The 17441-nt window shown below is 37.6% G+C and overlaps 1 protein-coding gene across 9 annotated transcripts in view; it reads left to right on the top strand.

The window, feature by feature from the left end:
- apbb2.L (amyloid beta precursor protein binding family B member 2 L homeolog) overlaps nt 1-17441 on the top strand; it is a 166200-nt gene that overhangs the window by 22961 nt on the left and 125798 nt on the right. For all 9 annotated transcript variants that reach the window (XM_018229369.2, XM_018229328.2, XM_018229377.2 and 6 more), the window contains exon 2: nt 11448-11515. The gene's annotated coding sequence lies outside the window, so the exon portion shown is untranslated. The remainder of the gene's footprint in view (nt 1-11447; nt 11516-17441) is intronic.

Raw genomic sequence — 17441 nt, 5'->3', positions numbered from 1 at the left:
ATTACAGGCGATTTTCTGCTTGATAATTAGTGACGACCCCTAAGCTTAGCTTCTCAACCTCTGCTCAGAGCCCACTGAGCATGTGAGTGTCACAGACACTTTCCAAGATGGTGACCTCCTGTGACAAGTTTGAAGTCCTGGATCATTGCTGCTATTGACAAGCTGAAACTTTAGGCTGGTGCAATAAGTGCAGTATATAAAATATGGCATTTTTGGCCATATTCATTTCTTTGTTGTAGAACAACAAAAACTTAAAGGGGGTGTTCACGTTCAAACATCTAGTTGTTTTGAGATAGATCACCAGAAATAACGACTTTTCCTAATTACTTTCTATTTTCTATGTGTTACCGTTTTGCTAATATTGAAGTATAAAATGTCATTTTTCACCTTCTAAAGCAGCTTTGGTAGGGGGCGGGTCGCCGACCCTCCAAACTGTCCTAAATGGAAACATTTAGTTGATACATTTCTTATCTTTGTCCCTGCTGAGCAGAATCCCTGAGTTCCATTACAGACAGCTGTTAGACTTGATACAATAGTTGCTAATATTCCAGAGATGCTGCTGAGAAATGTATGAACTAAATGTTGCAAAATTGTAACAGTTTAGAATCTGCACCTGAATTACTGAGCTGCAGGACTCAAACACCAGAGACAGGGACATTAAAACAGTAAAGAATAATTCATGGAAAGTGATTGAAATAAGTCTTTATTGAAATAAGTCTTTATTTCTGGGGAATAATCTAAAAACAACTGAACTGAAAAAAAGTGTTTGGAAGGTGAACAACCCCTTTATTGGCTGTAGGTTTGATTTCCCAACAGTACCTTTCCTCCAAAAATCCCACAATGCCTTATGCATATTCTGAATATAAGAGATGGGGAACCATGGCTTTTCAATTACATTGCAAATACCTTTATCAGAAATCCTTCATTTATGAATGTTGGAAAATTGTTTAAATTTGAATGTATACTTCTGCATAATAAAAGCAAATTTTCTGGGCATTTCTTAGAATCCACCTGTTCTGAGCAAAAGAACAAGTCAAATGAACAAATCTTGGCTTTTCTTTTTCGACAATTGGGGCTTAGAACCATTTGTATCCCCTGTCAAAAAGAATTGCAGTGTGCAAAACCACAACATTGCAAGGCATAATTAAAAGCAGTAAATCTATGCAAAGCATTGCACTATTTGCTGGTGTATAGGAAAATTGCCTTGTATGGATAATATGAATGTCACTTGGTGTGTTTTGTTTAATAATATACGTGGGCTAGCCAAAATCCAATTATCTTTGTGTCCTGTAATATTGTTGCAAATTGCAGGGTTTAATAAGAAGAGAGCTGTGCCTGAAATTAAACATCACATTCATGTTCTAGTGAAATTTGTTAATTGCATTTATCCCAAACCGTAACCCTTCTCAGGTAATATTGTGGCAATAAAGCACCCCAAATTGCTTACCATTACTGGTGGCAGTTGTGTCAACATTTCCACTAATGGGGAGCTGTCGTTATTTTTCAGTTGCACTGTACTGTTTTTTTCCCCAGATTGTCTGTATTACTACATCCTTATTTACTAAAACATTTTCAGAATTTCCCTGGTTACCAGCTTTGAGAAGAAAAATAAAAATGTTAGCATTTTGAAAAGCTGGCAGATGTTTATTGTGTGTACAAGGTGAAATTTCTTTTAATTGTCCTCTATGGGAAAGTATCTCTTTGGAGAAAATGACCTCTTTTCTTATATGTAAATTGTATGTTTTTCCCTCTAGAACCTTATCCCATTGTTAATAAATCTGCTGTCTTATCTTTTTTGTCATATACTGTAGTTGTGTAGATATTTAGGTAGCAATGCAACTGCATTTACTGGCCTCTCGTTTGAATGCAAACATATGATCATTTCCTTTGGGTTGCCAAATCTCATACAAGCCTGCATAATAATATAATAAGTCCATAAATAATTTCTTTGTGAGCTTCTCAGCCCAATATTTTTTTCCAACAGCAACCAACACATTGATGATGTGAGTCACTGACAGGTTTCACCTGCTCTAACTGGCTGATTCTGGCTCAAAGTAGGGTTGCCACCTGTCTGGTTTTGACCCTGACAGCCTGGAATTTTTAAGGGCTGTCCGGGTTAAAACTGCCTGCCCCGTTTTCCAAATTAGAAAAACCGGGCAGTATTCTCTGAGGTTGAAGCATTGATCGGCCAATAGGCATGTCATCACCCTGCCCCCGACATAATGTCCCTCCCCTGCTTTGTCATGGCCCCGCCTCCCCGCCCAGAGTTAGTCGGGAGGAAAGGTGGCAACCTTTTGCAGATTACTACTAACATGCATCATGGTTGGATTGTTTCAGCAAGAAGAAAAAATATAAAATTTAGAGGGGAACTATCATGAAAATTAAAATTTAATATAAGATCACTGAAGTAAGAAACTTTCTAAATACAATCAATTACAAATTCTGCATTGTTTCTGAAATATTCAAGTTTATATTCACTATTCCTCTCTAAGCATTTGTTCTGTCTTCATTCAGGAGTTGGGTGTCAGATGAATGATCCAATATACAGGGGAGCTGGCTTTCCTAGCAGATGAATTAGAGATCACTCAAATAACTGATTCCAGTACAAACCAAATCAAAATCAAAGTAACTGCCATTTGCACAAATCCTGCATGTAGAGAGACATGATTTCTGGTGATTTTAATAGAGTGAGCTCTAATAAAAATCCACTCTACTTTGGGTATGTTTATACCAATGACAGTTCTGCAGACAATTTGTGGTGATTTTTTTTTTACTACTCATTTGATCTTGAGTTATCTGTAGTTGCCCAGTGCGGCTGTTCTACAGGAGGAAGGAGGCAGGGCCTCATCAAAGACAGATCATTGAAGATGAATGCTTATTATTGTTTATTGATTAAGAGGACCCAAACACTATTTCTGTCCTGGGTTCCTGACACATGGGGATTTTCTAAATGGCATCCCTATAAGCAGGATACATTCCAGGCCTTGGTTGATGTCACTTGTGATAAACACACCGCTCTAATGGGAGTCTGTATATTGATTTGGTAGGATCTCCCTTAAAAGAGCCATGGCCACTACTGGAGAGAGCTCTTTATGTATACCTAATGGTCTGTTACAGCATGAATTCAACTAGTAACACAGAGGAGGTTGCTTTGTAACTGCTATCTGCATTTAATTACACACCTTTGTTTGATCCTTGTGTTAGGTGTGCTCTTGTATCGGCACCATATTCACAACCTGTAAATTAGTGGGTGTTATTTGTTTCTTTTTAAAGGATAAGGAAAGCTACAGAAGCAGTTTATTGCCAATAGAATAACCACAATAGTGCAAGCTATAACACTATATTTATTCTGCAGAATGCTTTACCATACCTGAGTATACAGCTCTAGAAGCTCTCTCTGTTTGTTTAGGATACCAGCTGCCATATTAGCTTAATGACTATTAAACAAATCAGTTATGTATACATGAATACTATTTTGTTTTGTAAGCTCTACATAATGTGGCTTTTTGGAGAAAAAACATTTAAACCTGTATTTTTGATGAATAGTATATAAAGAATTTTTAAGCTACATCCACAGTATTCACTGAACTCAAGCACAGCAGAACCGGCATTAGTTTAGCTTCATGTGTGGCACTTTTTGTACACAAGCTGCTGACAAGATGGTAGCACTATATAGACATTTGATGTTATTAAAGGAAAAGCTACCAAAGCAGTTTCTTGCCAATAGATTAGCCGGAATAGTGCAATATAACACTATATTTATTCTGTAGAATGCTGTACCATACCTGAGTAAACAGCTATAGATGTTTCTGTTTGTTTAGGATAGCAGCTGCCATATTAGCTTGGTGTGACTTCACTTCCTGCCTGAGTGTCTCCCTGCTCACTCATAGCTCTGGGCTCTGATTACAGTAGGGAGGGGAGGGGGGAGAGGAGCAAACTGAGCATGCTCAAGCCCTAGCTCTGGTGGTTTATACTGAAAACAGGAAGTCTGATACAGAAGCCCATGTGTACTCAATAGGAAAAATGCTGTGTTGATTTTGACAGAGGACCCAGAGCAGCAATACTTAAATAGGATTACTGGTGTATTTATATAGACCTTTCTGGCAAAGCTTACTTATTTTTAACTTTCCTTCTCCTTTAAGAAGCAAGTCACCTTTGCAGTAACATTTATTTTTGAGCTGCCAAGTTTGAGTTGATCGCATAGAGGAAATCATTTGTCTTTCAAATATATTACAAAATAGGAAACAGTAATGTAAATAGCATAATAAATCCCACATCTGGTAACTAGAATCATTTCTGGACTGAGAGTCGAATTTTCAATACACGGAGGCCCAAACAGAGTTATAAATATTGACTGCCTATGGCATCTTGTAGCAGCCCCTCTGCCATTTGCCAGAACCTACAGTCCGGGCCTGACTATAATGTAAGCTATGTCTACCTTTTAGTCTTCTTCTAACTGCAATTGTTTTATAACACTAGCCCTTTTCAGTAGTGATCAATGTAGAGTCACGGGGCACAGCTGTGTGTACAACACTAGTGACTAGTGAGTGGGGCTGAACAAATCAGTCTGAATTCTTGTGAAAGTGGTGGCAAACTTTGCATAGAGTCAGACAATGCCCCTTTGCACTGAGCCAGGCTGTCTTGTACCGTAAACAGAAAGCTGTTCATTTGATAATAAGTCAGTGTTATCATTGTCAAGGAAAAAAGGAAAGAAAAAGAACCTTGTTTTGTGACTGTATCAATTCACCAGACCTCCTATAATTCACTTCCCTTAATATTTGTCACAATGATAATGGTTAATCAGTTTCTATTCGTTGTATAGTTTAAAAAGGATAACCTTATCTGCTTAAATTTGCCCGACTTGATACTTTGTTTCAAGTCTCTAAAATAAGCTGATAACACCAGGCTATATAATTGATAAAATTTACAATGTTGCTTATTGTTGAGATTAAGTAAATTTAGCTTCACCCTGCTATATATTAATGAATGTAACGTGCCACATGCAACCTTCACCTTGAAAAAACCCACAACTAAACGTTTTTAAATTAAAAGAAAATTGTTAATTGATTTCGTAGTTTATTATTTTATTCGGGTTAAACCCACAGCGCCAACAACAACTGAAGGCAAACCAGGAGTAAATCACTATTAATTCAATCAACTTAATTCATTTAAAGTGCCAATACTGTGTAAGACTCCAATTGATTCGTAAATTAATTATATTGCTACAATTCATTAACGTGCACAGTGTAAAACTTTTAGAGAATAAATTTATTCTCTACACTCTATGTACACTGTATCCTTGAGAAAGGTCCCCATGTGGGACCGAAACGTCGGATAAGATGTGATTTTTGATTAATAAATCAACACAATTTTCACCAAAACTACAGAGAGTGCTGATCTTCTTTCTATATATATATATATATATATATATATATATATATATATATATATATATATATATATATATATATATATATATATATATATAATGTAAACTACAAAATTTACCCCAGCACTCCAACATATAACTCCCTGGGAAAACCTGTTTTGCACAACTGAACTGTAACGCTAATGATAAAAAAAATGACACTTTTAGTTACAAAGTTACAAAGATACAAAGTATGCATAAAGCTGGCCATAGACGCAAAGATCTGATCGTACGAATCGAGTATTCGTACGATTTTCGGGCCGTGTGTGAATTGTCCCGACATTTTTCGTCCGGCGTAGATTGGTCTTTTGGTTGATCGGACAGGTTAAAAGATTTCTGTCGGCTGCGGGTAATATCGCTGCATGTGTTGCCAATCGTATGATTTTCAGAGGGAGTCTGTCACTAGCTTTGGTCGGACATAACTAATACTTGATTGAAAACACTTTGTTGGCAATGACAGCCTGAAGTCTTTAACTTGTGGACATCACCAGATTCTGGGTTTTCCTTTTTAATGCTCTGCCAGGCCTTTACTGCAGTGACTTCAGTTGCTGTTTGTTTGTGGGCCTTTCTGTCCGAAGTTTAGTCTTCAACTAGTGAAATGCAGCTCAATTGGGTTCAGATCAGGTGACTGACTTGGCCATTCAAGAATATTCCTTCTTTGCTTTAATAAACTCCTGGGTTGCTTTGGCTGTATGTTTTGGGTCATTGTCCATCTGTATTATGAAACACGTCCCAATCAGTTTGACTGCATTTAGCTGGATTTGAGCAGACAGTGTCTCTGAACACCTCAGAATTCATTTGGCTGCTTCTGTCCTGTGTCACATCATGGATAAACACTAGTGTCCCAGTGCCACTGGCAGCCATGCACGCCCAAGCCATCACACTGCCTCCGCCTTGTTTTATACAGATGTGGTATGCTTTGGATCATGAGCTGTGAGGAGGTAATGAGAGAAGAGTTGAGTAGCAGGTCAGTAGAGGAGCGTAGTAAGCGGTTGGGTGAGTATATAGAGATGAGTTCAGAGATGTAGGGAGGGGCAGAGTTATGAGGTGCTTTGAATGTCAGGGTCATTAATTTAAATTTAATTCTGAGAGGTAGTGGAAGCCAGTGCAGGGATTGACAGAATGGTGTGGCAGAGGAGGAGCGGTTTCTGAGGTGTATGAGCCTCGCAGCAGTGTTCATTATGGACTGGAGAGGTGACAGTCTCTGGAGGGAAAGGCCAATTAAAAGAGAGTTACAGTAGTCTAGACGTGACATGACGAGAGAGTGGATAAGAATTTTGGCAGCGTCTTGGGTGATAAATGATCGTATTTTGGTGGAAGTGACATGATTTAATAAGTGACTGGATATGAGGAGTGAAAGACAGGGCAGAATCTAGAATAACCCCAAGGCACCAGGCCTTGTGAGAGGGGGTGATAGTGGAATTGTTAGCTATGATGGATACTTCTGGGATGTTACTGGTGTTACTGGAGGAAAGAGAACCATTTCAGTTTTAGAGAGGTTTAATTTAAGGTAGCATTGCGACATCCAGGTAGAGATAGCGGACAGGCAGGAGGAGATGCGAGTTAGGAGTTCTGGGTTGAGATGAGGAGATGAAAAATAGATCTGAGTATCGTCAGCATAGAGGTGGTAGTGGAAACCATACGAGTTGATTAATTTGCCGAGGGAGAATAATAAGGGTCCCAGGACAGAACCTTGAGGAACCCCAACAAAAAGAGGTAGGGGAGAAGATGCTACTCCATTGTAGGAGACCCTGAAGGAAGATATAAGAAGAGAACCAGGACAGGGCTGTGTCACGAAGGCCAAGTGAATGGAGGGACTGGAGGAGGAGAGGGTGATCTACGGTGTCAAATGCAGTGGCAAGATCAAGCAGTATTAGTAGTGGGAAGTGATTGTTGGCTTTAGCGGTTAAAAGTGTACCCTCTGCATTTTTTTCATGCAGTCTTCTCTTTATGGTAGACTTGGATATCGATACACCTACCTCCTGGAGAGTGTTGTTCACTTATTTGGCTGTTGAAATGGAAATGATTCTGTGGTCATCCACCACTGTTGTCCACATGGACATCCAGGTCTTTTTGCGTTGCTGAGTTCACCAGTGCTTTCTTTCTCAGGATGTACCAAACTGTAGATTTTGCCACTCCTAATATTGTAGCAATTTCTCTGAGGTGTTTTTTCTGTTTTTGCAGCTTAAGGATGTCTTGTTTCACCTACATGGAGAGCTCCTCTGAAATAGCCTTTGAGTCAATTGTCCAATTACTTTTGAAATCCTGAAATGAAGTGATTGTGTTAAAAAAAAGGCTTTAGTTCCTCATATTTTTATGCAATCTTTTTGTTTAACCCACTGAATTAAAGCTGAAAGTCTGCAGTTCAGCTGCATCTGAGTTGTTTCATTTAAAATTCATTGTGGTAATGTACAGAACCAAAATTAGCAAAAAGTTGTCTCTGTCCATAGATTTATGGGCCTAACTGTATACTTCCAGTCCTGCCTGGTGCACTCAAAACCAACAAAACAGATGCCTGGGTGTTGGTAAAAATTTATAATACATAAATAACAATAAAATGCACTCCAAGGAATTTATAGTGCAAAAATAAAGATTGTATTTATTTCAATCCAATCAGATTTCAAACAGCAAAATCTGATAATTGGTTTTAGATTCTAGACCTTGTGTAAACTTGTTGCCATTTATTGTTCTTGCCCCTTACTATAAAACAAAAAATCTGCAAAAACTATTTAAGGTGAGATCCCAGCAAACCCCTTCATCAAAGAAAACTTGGAGTTTTTGCATAAGCATTGAATGGAGTGTGCCTTTGTTTCTATTTTTGTGTTTATAATACAGAAGCTTGTGATTTTTAGCAGAGCCAACATTGTGCACCTCCGATCAGATAACATACCCTTTTTATTATATATAAAGGCAGAAAGAAGTTTAGATTGTGTAAAGCCCCTTACTATTCATATTCTCCAACTAGTGACCCCAGCTTATTTTTTTAAATCTTCACTTGCATTTAATGCTTCCACAGAGAGCACATGCACAGGTTAATAAGGTTGGTTATAATGAACTGCTATAGTAAGGACAGCACAGAGAAAGCCTCCCTTACTGATTAATTCCAGCTCAGATTTGAAAGATTAATTATTGCTGAGATAAATGAGCACTAGACACTCTGGCACTCAGGCAAGGAATGGGCTTTCTGTTGTGTGCAGAGCAAAAACCATGGTAACTGGAAAGCATGATAAAGGAGCCAAAAAAAGATTAAAGGAGAAGTTGACCTTTGGATTAACTTTTTAATGAATTGTAGATTTGAGTGGTTTTTGAATGAGCTGTATTTTTAGTCCAGGAATTTAAATTGTTACTTACGTACTGAAATTGGCTGAATCGTCACCTTTTTGCTACATGGGTGCATTGCATTGCTGCCCTGCAGGAGGCATTACTTATAAGTGTTCCCATGTATTAAGTCTGTGATATATATATATAACTAGTGGAGAAAGCAGATTGATTGACATATTTTTATCATGATTATTAAAGGTCAGTGTAAAGGGAACGTTAACCCAAAAATTACATTTTTGGCTAATAAAAGGAAATATAATGCTTAGCAACTTTGCAATATACATTCATTACATTCTTTGCTATGTTTTTTACTTTATGTGTATGTATTATGCAATTAAGAGGAATATTTTTCTGTCCCTTTCTATTCTCTGCCTTGGTGGCTCAGACTGTTAATACAATGTAAGACAAGGCAGCTGATTAACAGAACCCTCTTTGCTGTTGAACTATGGGGCAGATTTACTAAAGGGTGAAGTGACTAACGCTAGCGATAATTCGCCAGCGTGACATCATTTCTTTACTTCGCTGATTTACTAACGGGCACAGGCGTAACTTCGCTAACGAAGGAGATAGACTCTAGCGGTAATTTGCTCCCTTACGCCTGGCGAGGTTGTGCTATGGTGAAGAGACCCAAATACACTAAGATGTGGATTTTACTGAACGTTACCTCTTGCACCAGACTTGCCTTCGCCACCTCAGACCAGACGAAGTGCAATACAGTAGATAGGACTTCCTCAAAAAATACTTGAAAATTTTTCTAAGTCACAAAAAACTCTGGCGACGTTTGATTTTTCAGGGTGATAGGCTGTAAAAGATCGTACATTTTTTCTGGGGTACCTGGCTTTCCCCCTACATTTCCTAACATATGACACATAAACTAGGCACTGGGCTCATGTGTAGGGCAATATAAGAACTATTTTATTTTATTAAGGTTTCCCTGGGCTTGTGTAATGTATTAGCTGCAACATATACGTCCATTGAACTTTAATTTCCCGCTGTATGCAAATTATGCAACGCTAGCGCAACTTCCATTCGCTTGCCGCAGTAACGTTAGCGCTATTTTGCCAGCGTTCGTCGTCCTGGACGCAACTTTGGATTTTAGTGAATTTGTGTTGTCTTGGCAGATCTACGCCTGGCGAAGCATTGCGATGTGAGTGAAGCCGTCGCTGGCGAATTTTTCGGAGGTTAATGAATTTGCCCCTAAGACTTTTGCAACATTGTTTAAAAGTAACAACCAGGATTTAAAGGAACAGTAACACCATAATTCTAAGCAACCTTCAAATATACATTTATTAAAAATGTTACTACACACCAGTTGTATAGTGCAACCCAACAGTACATTAGGTTTTCATTACTTTAAAACACTTTGGAGTTACTGTTCCTTTAAGCAATTTCTGTTTTCAACAGCAATTGTTTTTACAAATAACACCGTCTGGGAGAAATTGTTGGTATTTCCCTGGTCACTCCACAAACTTGCCTTGACTCTGCTGTCCTGTATGTAAATCTGCAAGATTAGCAGAAAATAGGATGAAGACAACTCTGCTATGAACCAGTAACACAGATACATTTATAATATAGTTCCCCTGCCTACACCTATAACAGCCTATGCTCTATGTAAGGGGAGTGTAACTTGTGCCCTGCTGGATGCCGCCCAGAGGGGATTTTTAAAAAAATATTTGGTATAGACAGTTTCTCAACATTTTAGGTTGAACTTCCCCTTTACTTTTCAACATTTACTGAACAGAAATGAAAGGATTTTATAGGCTTGTGTGACTGTGTTATTATGTGCCTTTTGTGTGTTGATAATGTATGAGGCACTGGGCACACATCCAGTTCATTCTGCCTTTACAACCTATTTATTTCAAGGAATCCAGGTTGACTCACCAAGAACAGAGTTTACCTACAGGCCATGAAACAGACTTTCTTAATAGCTGCTTAATAAGCCTGGGCTTTTCTTGGCCAGAGGGGAGCAGAGATAGCAGCTCATTGTTCTGGTATGTGTGATTTATTCAGGCCAAGTCTCAGAGCTGGTTGCTGGAGGTGATGTTCATTTCCTTGTGCCTACAATCCACATACTCCGCATAGTTGTCGTGCTTTGTGCACATGGGTGTGTAGCTTGTTGCTATGTAACAAGGTATGCAGCAAAATGTCCCATTGACTCAAAAACACACTTTTCTTTTCAACTCTAGATCTGAAACTGTAAGCCTTGCACAATCTTCACGGAAGATTCAGCTGAATACCGAACTGAATACGAATCCTAATTTGCATATGCAAATTAGGGGTGGTAAGGGGAAAACTTTGTTTACTTCCTTGTTTAGTGACAAAAAGTCACACGATTTCCCTTCCCTTATCTGCAAATTAGTATTTGGTTCTGCTGGGCCAGAAGGATTTGGCCGAATCTAGCTGAAAAAGGCCGAATCCTGGATTCGGTGCATCCCTACTTTAAATTACATGTGACGAGCGCCTAGATGCTATTCTCAAAAGCTTGCAAAAACTCAAAAACTCTCATTACACAATAATGCTATATTAACATCAGAACTAGCCAATCTGTGTCTGTTTATTGGTGGATATAGGATATAAACCGTCAGATTACATAGTATATAAACTGAATTGTATTATCACCACAAGAGGTTATTGCTCATTTCTTTTCACGTTCTGCTGTTCTCATAAATTCCATCCCTCTCTCATTATTTTCATGCAGCATTCAAGCAGCGCATTAGCCGAGCTAAATCTCCATTTGAATACAGACGGCAAAATAGCTGCACAAAGGTAAGATAAATTCATATTGCTATACGTTATTTTAGATCTCGACAACTATAACGTCTGCTCCAAGATGAAAGGAATAATTATCAAATCAGAAAAAATAATCTTGTCCAATGCTAATGCCAGTAATGAATAATTTAATAATGCAGTCGCTTACAGCTGGTTGCTGATTGAACCGTAATTAATGAAAAGCAAGGGAAATAGATTACCTACCTGCGTTTCTGAGCTTATCTTGGACTTCTAATTTCCTAGTTTTTAAGAGCTAGAAAAATATAGTAAAAAACAGCATAAATACAATGTAATATAATACATTTTCATTGTATAATTGGTGTGAGGCTATTGATCACATGCTTGGGGTTCATTGAATTAGTAAGTATACTCTAGACATCATGTGCTGCCCAAGGTACTTGTCAGTTCAGATTAATTTTCTCTCTCTTGTGATAAGGATACACCCCTACATCTGACTAGTTGGACTGATATCACCCCCTCCCTTCCCCCCCCCCCAGCAGCCTAACAACAGAACAATGGGAAGGTAATGAGATAGCAGCTCCCTAACACAAGATAACAGCTGCCTGGAAGATCTAAGGACAGCACAATAGTAAAAGCCAAGTCCCACTGAGACTGATTCAGTTACATTAAGTAGGAGAAATAACAGCCTGGCAGAAAGTAATTCCATCCTAAAGTGCAGGCACGAGTCACATGACTGTGGCAGCTGGGAAACTGACAATATGTCTAGCCCCATGTCAGATTTCAAAGTTGAATGTAAAAAAAATCTGTTTTCTCTTTTGTGAATTGGATTTCAGTGCAGAATTTTGCTAGAGTAGCACTGTTAACTGATGCGTTTTGGAAAAAACATGTTTTTCCATAACAGTATCCCTTTAAGCTTTACTTCTCCTAATATAGGGGCAGGCTGGCAGGGTCTGTTTTAAGGAGTGTGTTATGGTCATTCCCCAATGTAAATGTGACATCACAACCATTTAACATAGATTTTATGGGTATGTCACACAAATTTAATGTATAATTAGAAATCGAAGGCAATGCTGGTTGTTGGGTGATTCAAGAATGTTGTCAGCAATTGTCTAATTTATATGGCAATAGTGATCATCAAGTTAAATTACTTATACATACCTCATAATCTCTTTAAAGGGGTTGTTAATTTTTGAGTTAACTTTTAGTATGATGTAGAGAGTGATATTCTGAGGCAATATAATTTTTTATTATTTGTGGTTTTTATGAGCTATTTAGCTTTTTATTCAGCAGCTCTCCAGTTTGCAATTTCAACAATCTGGTGGCTAAGGTCCAAATTACCCTAGCAATCATGCATTCATTTGAGTAAGAGACTGGAATATGAATATGAATAGGAGATGACCTAAATAGAAAAATACATAATAAAAAGTAGCAATAACAATACATTTGTAACCCTTCAGAACATTTGTTTTTAGATGGGTTCAGTGGCCCCTTTTGAAATCTGGAAATCATCAGAAAAAAAGGTAAAGACTAAAAAAAACTATAAAAATAAAAAATGAAGACCGGTTCAAAAGTTGCTTAGAATTGGCTATTCTATAAAATACTAAAAGTTAACTTGAAGGTGAACCACTTTAATTCCAAGCAGTAACAGAGGTAACCATATATTCCTAAGGTTGAAATGCCATGAGCTACACTCTTAACTACGCTATTGATATTAAACCAATAAACAGTAAAACATACGACACCAATGCAAAGATAATACATTAAGCGATACCCCCTCCAAAAAAAAAGAAACAAAATTCTACTATAAAATATGATTTTTCAAAAAGTGCTTCACATTTTGTTCAGACCACATCCAGACTGATAGGTGCATGACTTTAATATCCACTCTGGCTCAGTTGGGCAAAACTTTATATTTATTCCCTCAGGAGGATTATTGCCTCTGGAAGAGGTTGTCTTACGTACATAGCCCTGAGTACCTTAAAGGGCAACTATAGCAAAAATGAAAATGTAATATAACCATCAGCATACAGAAATAAGAAGTTTTCTAAACATAATCAATTAAAAATGCTGAAATAATCAAGTTTATCTTCACTATCCATCTCTCAGAATCTCTTTCTCTTCATTCTCTCTTCATGTAGGAGTTGGGTGTCAGATATTTATTGACAGTTAGATCCAATATATCTTATAGGGGGGCTACTTTTGCCTAGAAGATGTGTTAGAGCTCACTCTATTAAAATCAGTTGACATCATGTCTCTCTACATGCAGAATTTGTGCAAAAGGCAGTTGTTCTGTTAGATTTTGTTTGTACTGAAATCAATTATTTGAATGAGCTCTAATATATCTGCTAGGAAGGAAGCCCCCCTAAAAGATATATTGGATCTGACACCCAACTGCTGCATGAAGACAGAATGAAGAGAAACATATGATGAGAGAGATGTAGTGAAGATAAACTTGATTATTTCAGAAACGATGCAGAATATTTAATTGATTGTATTTAGAAGGTTTCTTATTTCTGTATAGTGAAGCTTATATTAAATTTAAATTTTTAGTGATCATACCTTTTAACTCACTGCCTTGGATTCTTATCAGGTTAAAAACCGATGGTTTGATTTTGGATTCCCAGTGTTTTGGTGGGATTAGTGGTTAATGACTTCACATATATGCTAGAGTATTAAGGTAATCAGATAACCTTTCATCTATTTACAATCAATTTATTAGAAATTGTATGTTGGCATACTATGTTTTCAATGTATCAGATACCTTCAGGTATAGGGCATAGCTATTGGGACAACATGTGCCCCCTAGTAACACCAGTTTGTACCTTGGAAGCTGGGAAAATGGCTGATCAACCAAGACAAGATGGAGAAGTATCTGTGCCAAACGATGAGATTTATATGATCACACAAGTCTGTGAAACCCTTTTGCAGGAATAGGTATATAAAGTGAAAACAAACAAATTCAATCTTTTTCCACTGACTTACATTCAAAAAAATGATGTAATGATGATGTCTTTTAATTGGGTGGAGCCTTTTTAATGTGACAGCCAGAAGGAATGTGCTATAGCAGCTGGGGCTTCATGCCTTTGGTAATGCTTATTTAAGGCAATGCCACATTTTTAACACAGGTTTCCTTTCAGAGAAAAGCTGTGAGATACCTTTGCCACCACCAACTCCTCATTCAGTTCAGGTTAAAGTTATGGTATGGTGTCAGTTACTATCATTTTGGACCATAGAGCTGACAAAATGGTGCTGCAGTGTACCACATGCTAGTCGTTCCCATTCCAAGAAGCAACTGATTATGTTGAGGAAGGAAGCGTAGCACAGGGATTTGCTTCAGGGTCCTTAAAAAATAGCAATTTCCATATATTTGAAGACATTCACTGCAACATACAGAATTATTCTCCATAAGAAAATGAAAAGAAAATCAGTTTAGTTCTGTAAATATATTTTGGAAGCTTTGTTCAACTCCGTGTGCTGCAATTACTTAATGTTAGTGACAGTGTGAAGCCTGTATTAATCATTGACAAACTAAATATTTATATTATTTAGTAGTTCAGATATAGGCTTTCTCTATGGCACCCGTTGAGTCCTGGCTCAAAGGTTATACAAAATAGACTTTCCCTCTATGTGCCGTAAACTTTATTCCCATTTGTACATCCTACCTGCCTCGGTCTGAAGCATATTTACCGTTTAAATCCTACACGCCCTGCTGATTTAGCCGTTATCGTTTATAACTCCTGTGACAGTGCATGGTTTGTTGGCACTGGGAGTGGATGAAGCAAATGGCACTTTAACTCGCTTCCGTGATAAACTGGAATTTAAAAGTACAAAGCCTCAGACATAATGTTATGGCGGCAGTAGATTTTGATCAAGGCGCAACCTTGCTTGAAGACTTTTACAGAAACCAATTTATCATCTGAAGTATAAGAGCTGAGAGCTGTTCCTCTAAAAAAAAAGTGGGAGTAAAGATGCCACCTTGAGACATGCAGGCCTATCTTTATTAGTGGCAGAACCCTGGGCAGACAGATAATTTCCATTATTTACCCTGTACCGGGCTGTCGGTGGTTGGTAGGAGTTGTTCTTCAACAAATGCTGAAAGCTTGCAGATTGGGCAGCACCATCTTGCTAATCTGTACCAGGTACCCCCACACTCTTCATACCTTCAGAGGCTACTCTGGGGTATTCACCTTGTATAAAGAAAGCTCTGTCTGCATGCACGTGTGCACTGATGGATGCTTTCTCTTTGCTTGTCCTTGTTATGGAGAGCCATTTTGCATTTGTCATTTTTAGTATCATTTCTGCTGAGCCGTGTGTTTTGCATTTCTTCCAACTCCGCACTGTAATGGGCTTTTGACTTACAGCAGATATATTTTTACTGCCCTTCTACTGATGCACCTATATATACATGTGTGTGTGAATGGGCAAGATTTATATAGGAATCAAACAAGCCAGGACAATGATTTTTATCCCTGTGCTGAGAATTCCGCTGATCATAAAGCATTACATTTTCCACCGAGAGGTTTATGACACCATCCATTTAAGGTCCCACGAGATGCAGCTGCAAAACAACATGTAAAATATGATGGAAAGCAATGTGTGCTCCTTCCTACTTTACCGTAAAATACAATCATTTCTTCACTTGCGTACAAATTATATTTGTGTTTTTTTAGCTCATATTCAGAGCCCTTCTGTGATTAGGGGAACAGGTGCACAAATCCGTGATGCAGCCAGTACCAAAGTTACAAAGGATGTAGTCTGCCTAATTGTACAGGATTAGTTATATGCCCTAGAGATCAGCTTTGCATTATTCTGTGTTCCATAAATAAGAAGCTGTTTTTTCCATTCCGTGCTGCAGAGAAAAGTGTGTGAATCAGCCTCTGGAGGAGCCTGGGTCACTCAGGTGGCTGAAGGTGATTCATCTGTTCTGCTCTTGTGGTGGGAGATAAAGCGAATACTACCATCATATGCAAGAGCTGTAAATAGACATCCACAAATTTAACTGTGTGTACATAATCTATTAGGATCTAGCTATGGTTTCTTATACTTTATAGAAAAAAATGTTCATCTTCTGATGTTGTTTCATTTTTAAGTTTTAATAGATTTGGATTTCTTAGAAAAAGGAGAAAGGAAAGTTTAAAACTAGGTAAGCTTTATCAGAAAGTTCTATATAAATACACCGGTAAATCCTCAAAGTAATGCTGTTCTGAGTCCTCTGAGACTTCCTGTTTTCATTTTAAACCTCCAGGGCAGGACATGAGCATGCTCAGTTTGTTCCTCCCCCCCCCTGCTGTAATCTGAGCACAGAGCTATGATGGAGCAGGGAGAGACTCAGGCAGGAAGTGATGTCACACCAATCAAAAAAGGCAGCTGCTATCCTAAACAAACACAGACAGTGTCTAAAGCTGTTTACTTAGGTATGTTAAAACATTCTACTGAATGAATACAGTGTTATAGCTTGCACTATTGTGGTTAATCTATTGGCAATAAACTGTCTCTGTAGCTTTCCTTCTTCTTTATGGGGTATTGTCACACTTTGCATTATCTTCTGTCACCATATAGCTTTAGATTTACAGTGTATATATATATATATATATATATATATATATATATATATATATATATATATATATATATATATATAGATATATATATATATATAGATATATCTATATCTATAGCTATATATATAGATATATATATATATAGATATATATATATATATATAGATATATATATATATATATAGAGATATATATATATATATATATATACACTGGTGTGAAAAACTATTTGCCCCCTTCCTGATTTCTTATTCTTTTGCATGTTTGTCACACAAAATGTTTCTGATCATCAAACACATTTAACTATTAGTCAAAGATAACAAAAGTAAACACAAAATGCAGTTTTTAAATGAGGGTTTTTATTATTTAGGGAGAAAAGAAATCCAAACCTGTGTGAAAAA

The sequence above is a fragment of the Xenopus laevis genome, chromosome 1L, assembly GCF_017654675.1.
Source record: "Xenopus laevis strain J_2021 chromosome 1L, Xenopus_laevis_v10.1, whole genome shotgun sequence".
Classification (NCBI taxonomy): Eukaryota; Metazoa; Chordata; class Amphibia; order Anura; family Pipidae; genus Xenopus; species Xenopus laevis.
This window is presented reverse-complemented; position numbering and strand designations above follow the sequence as displayed.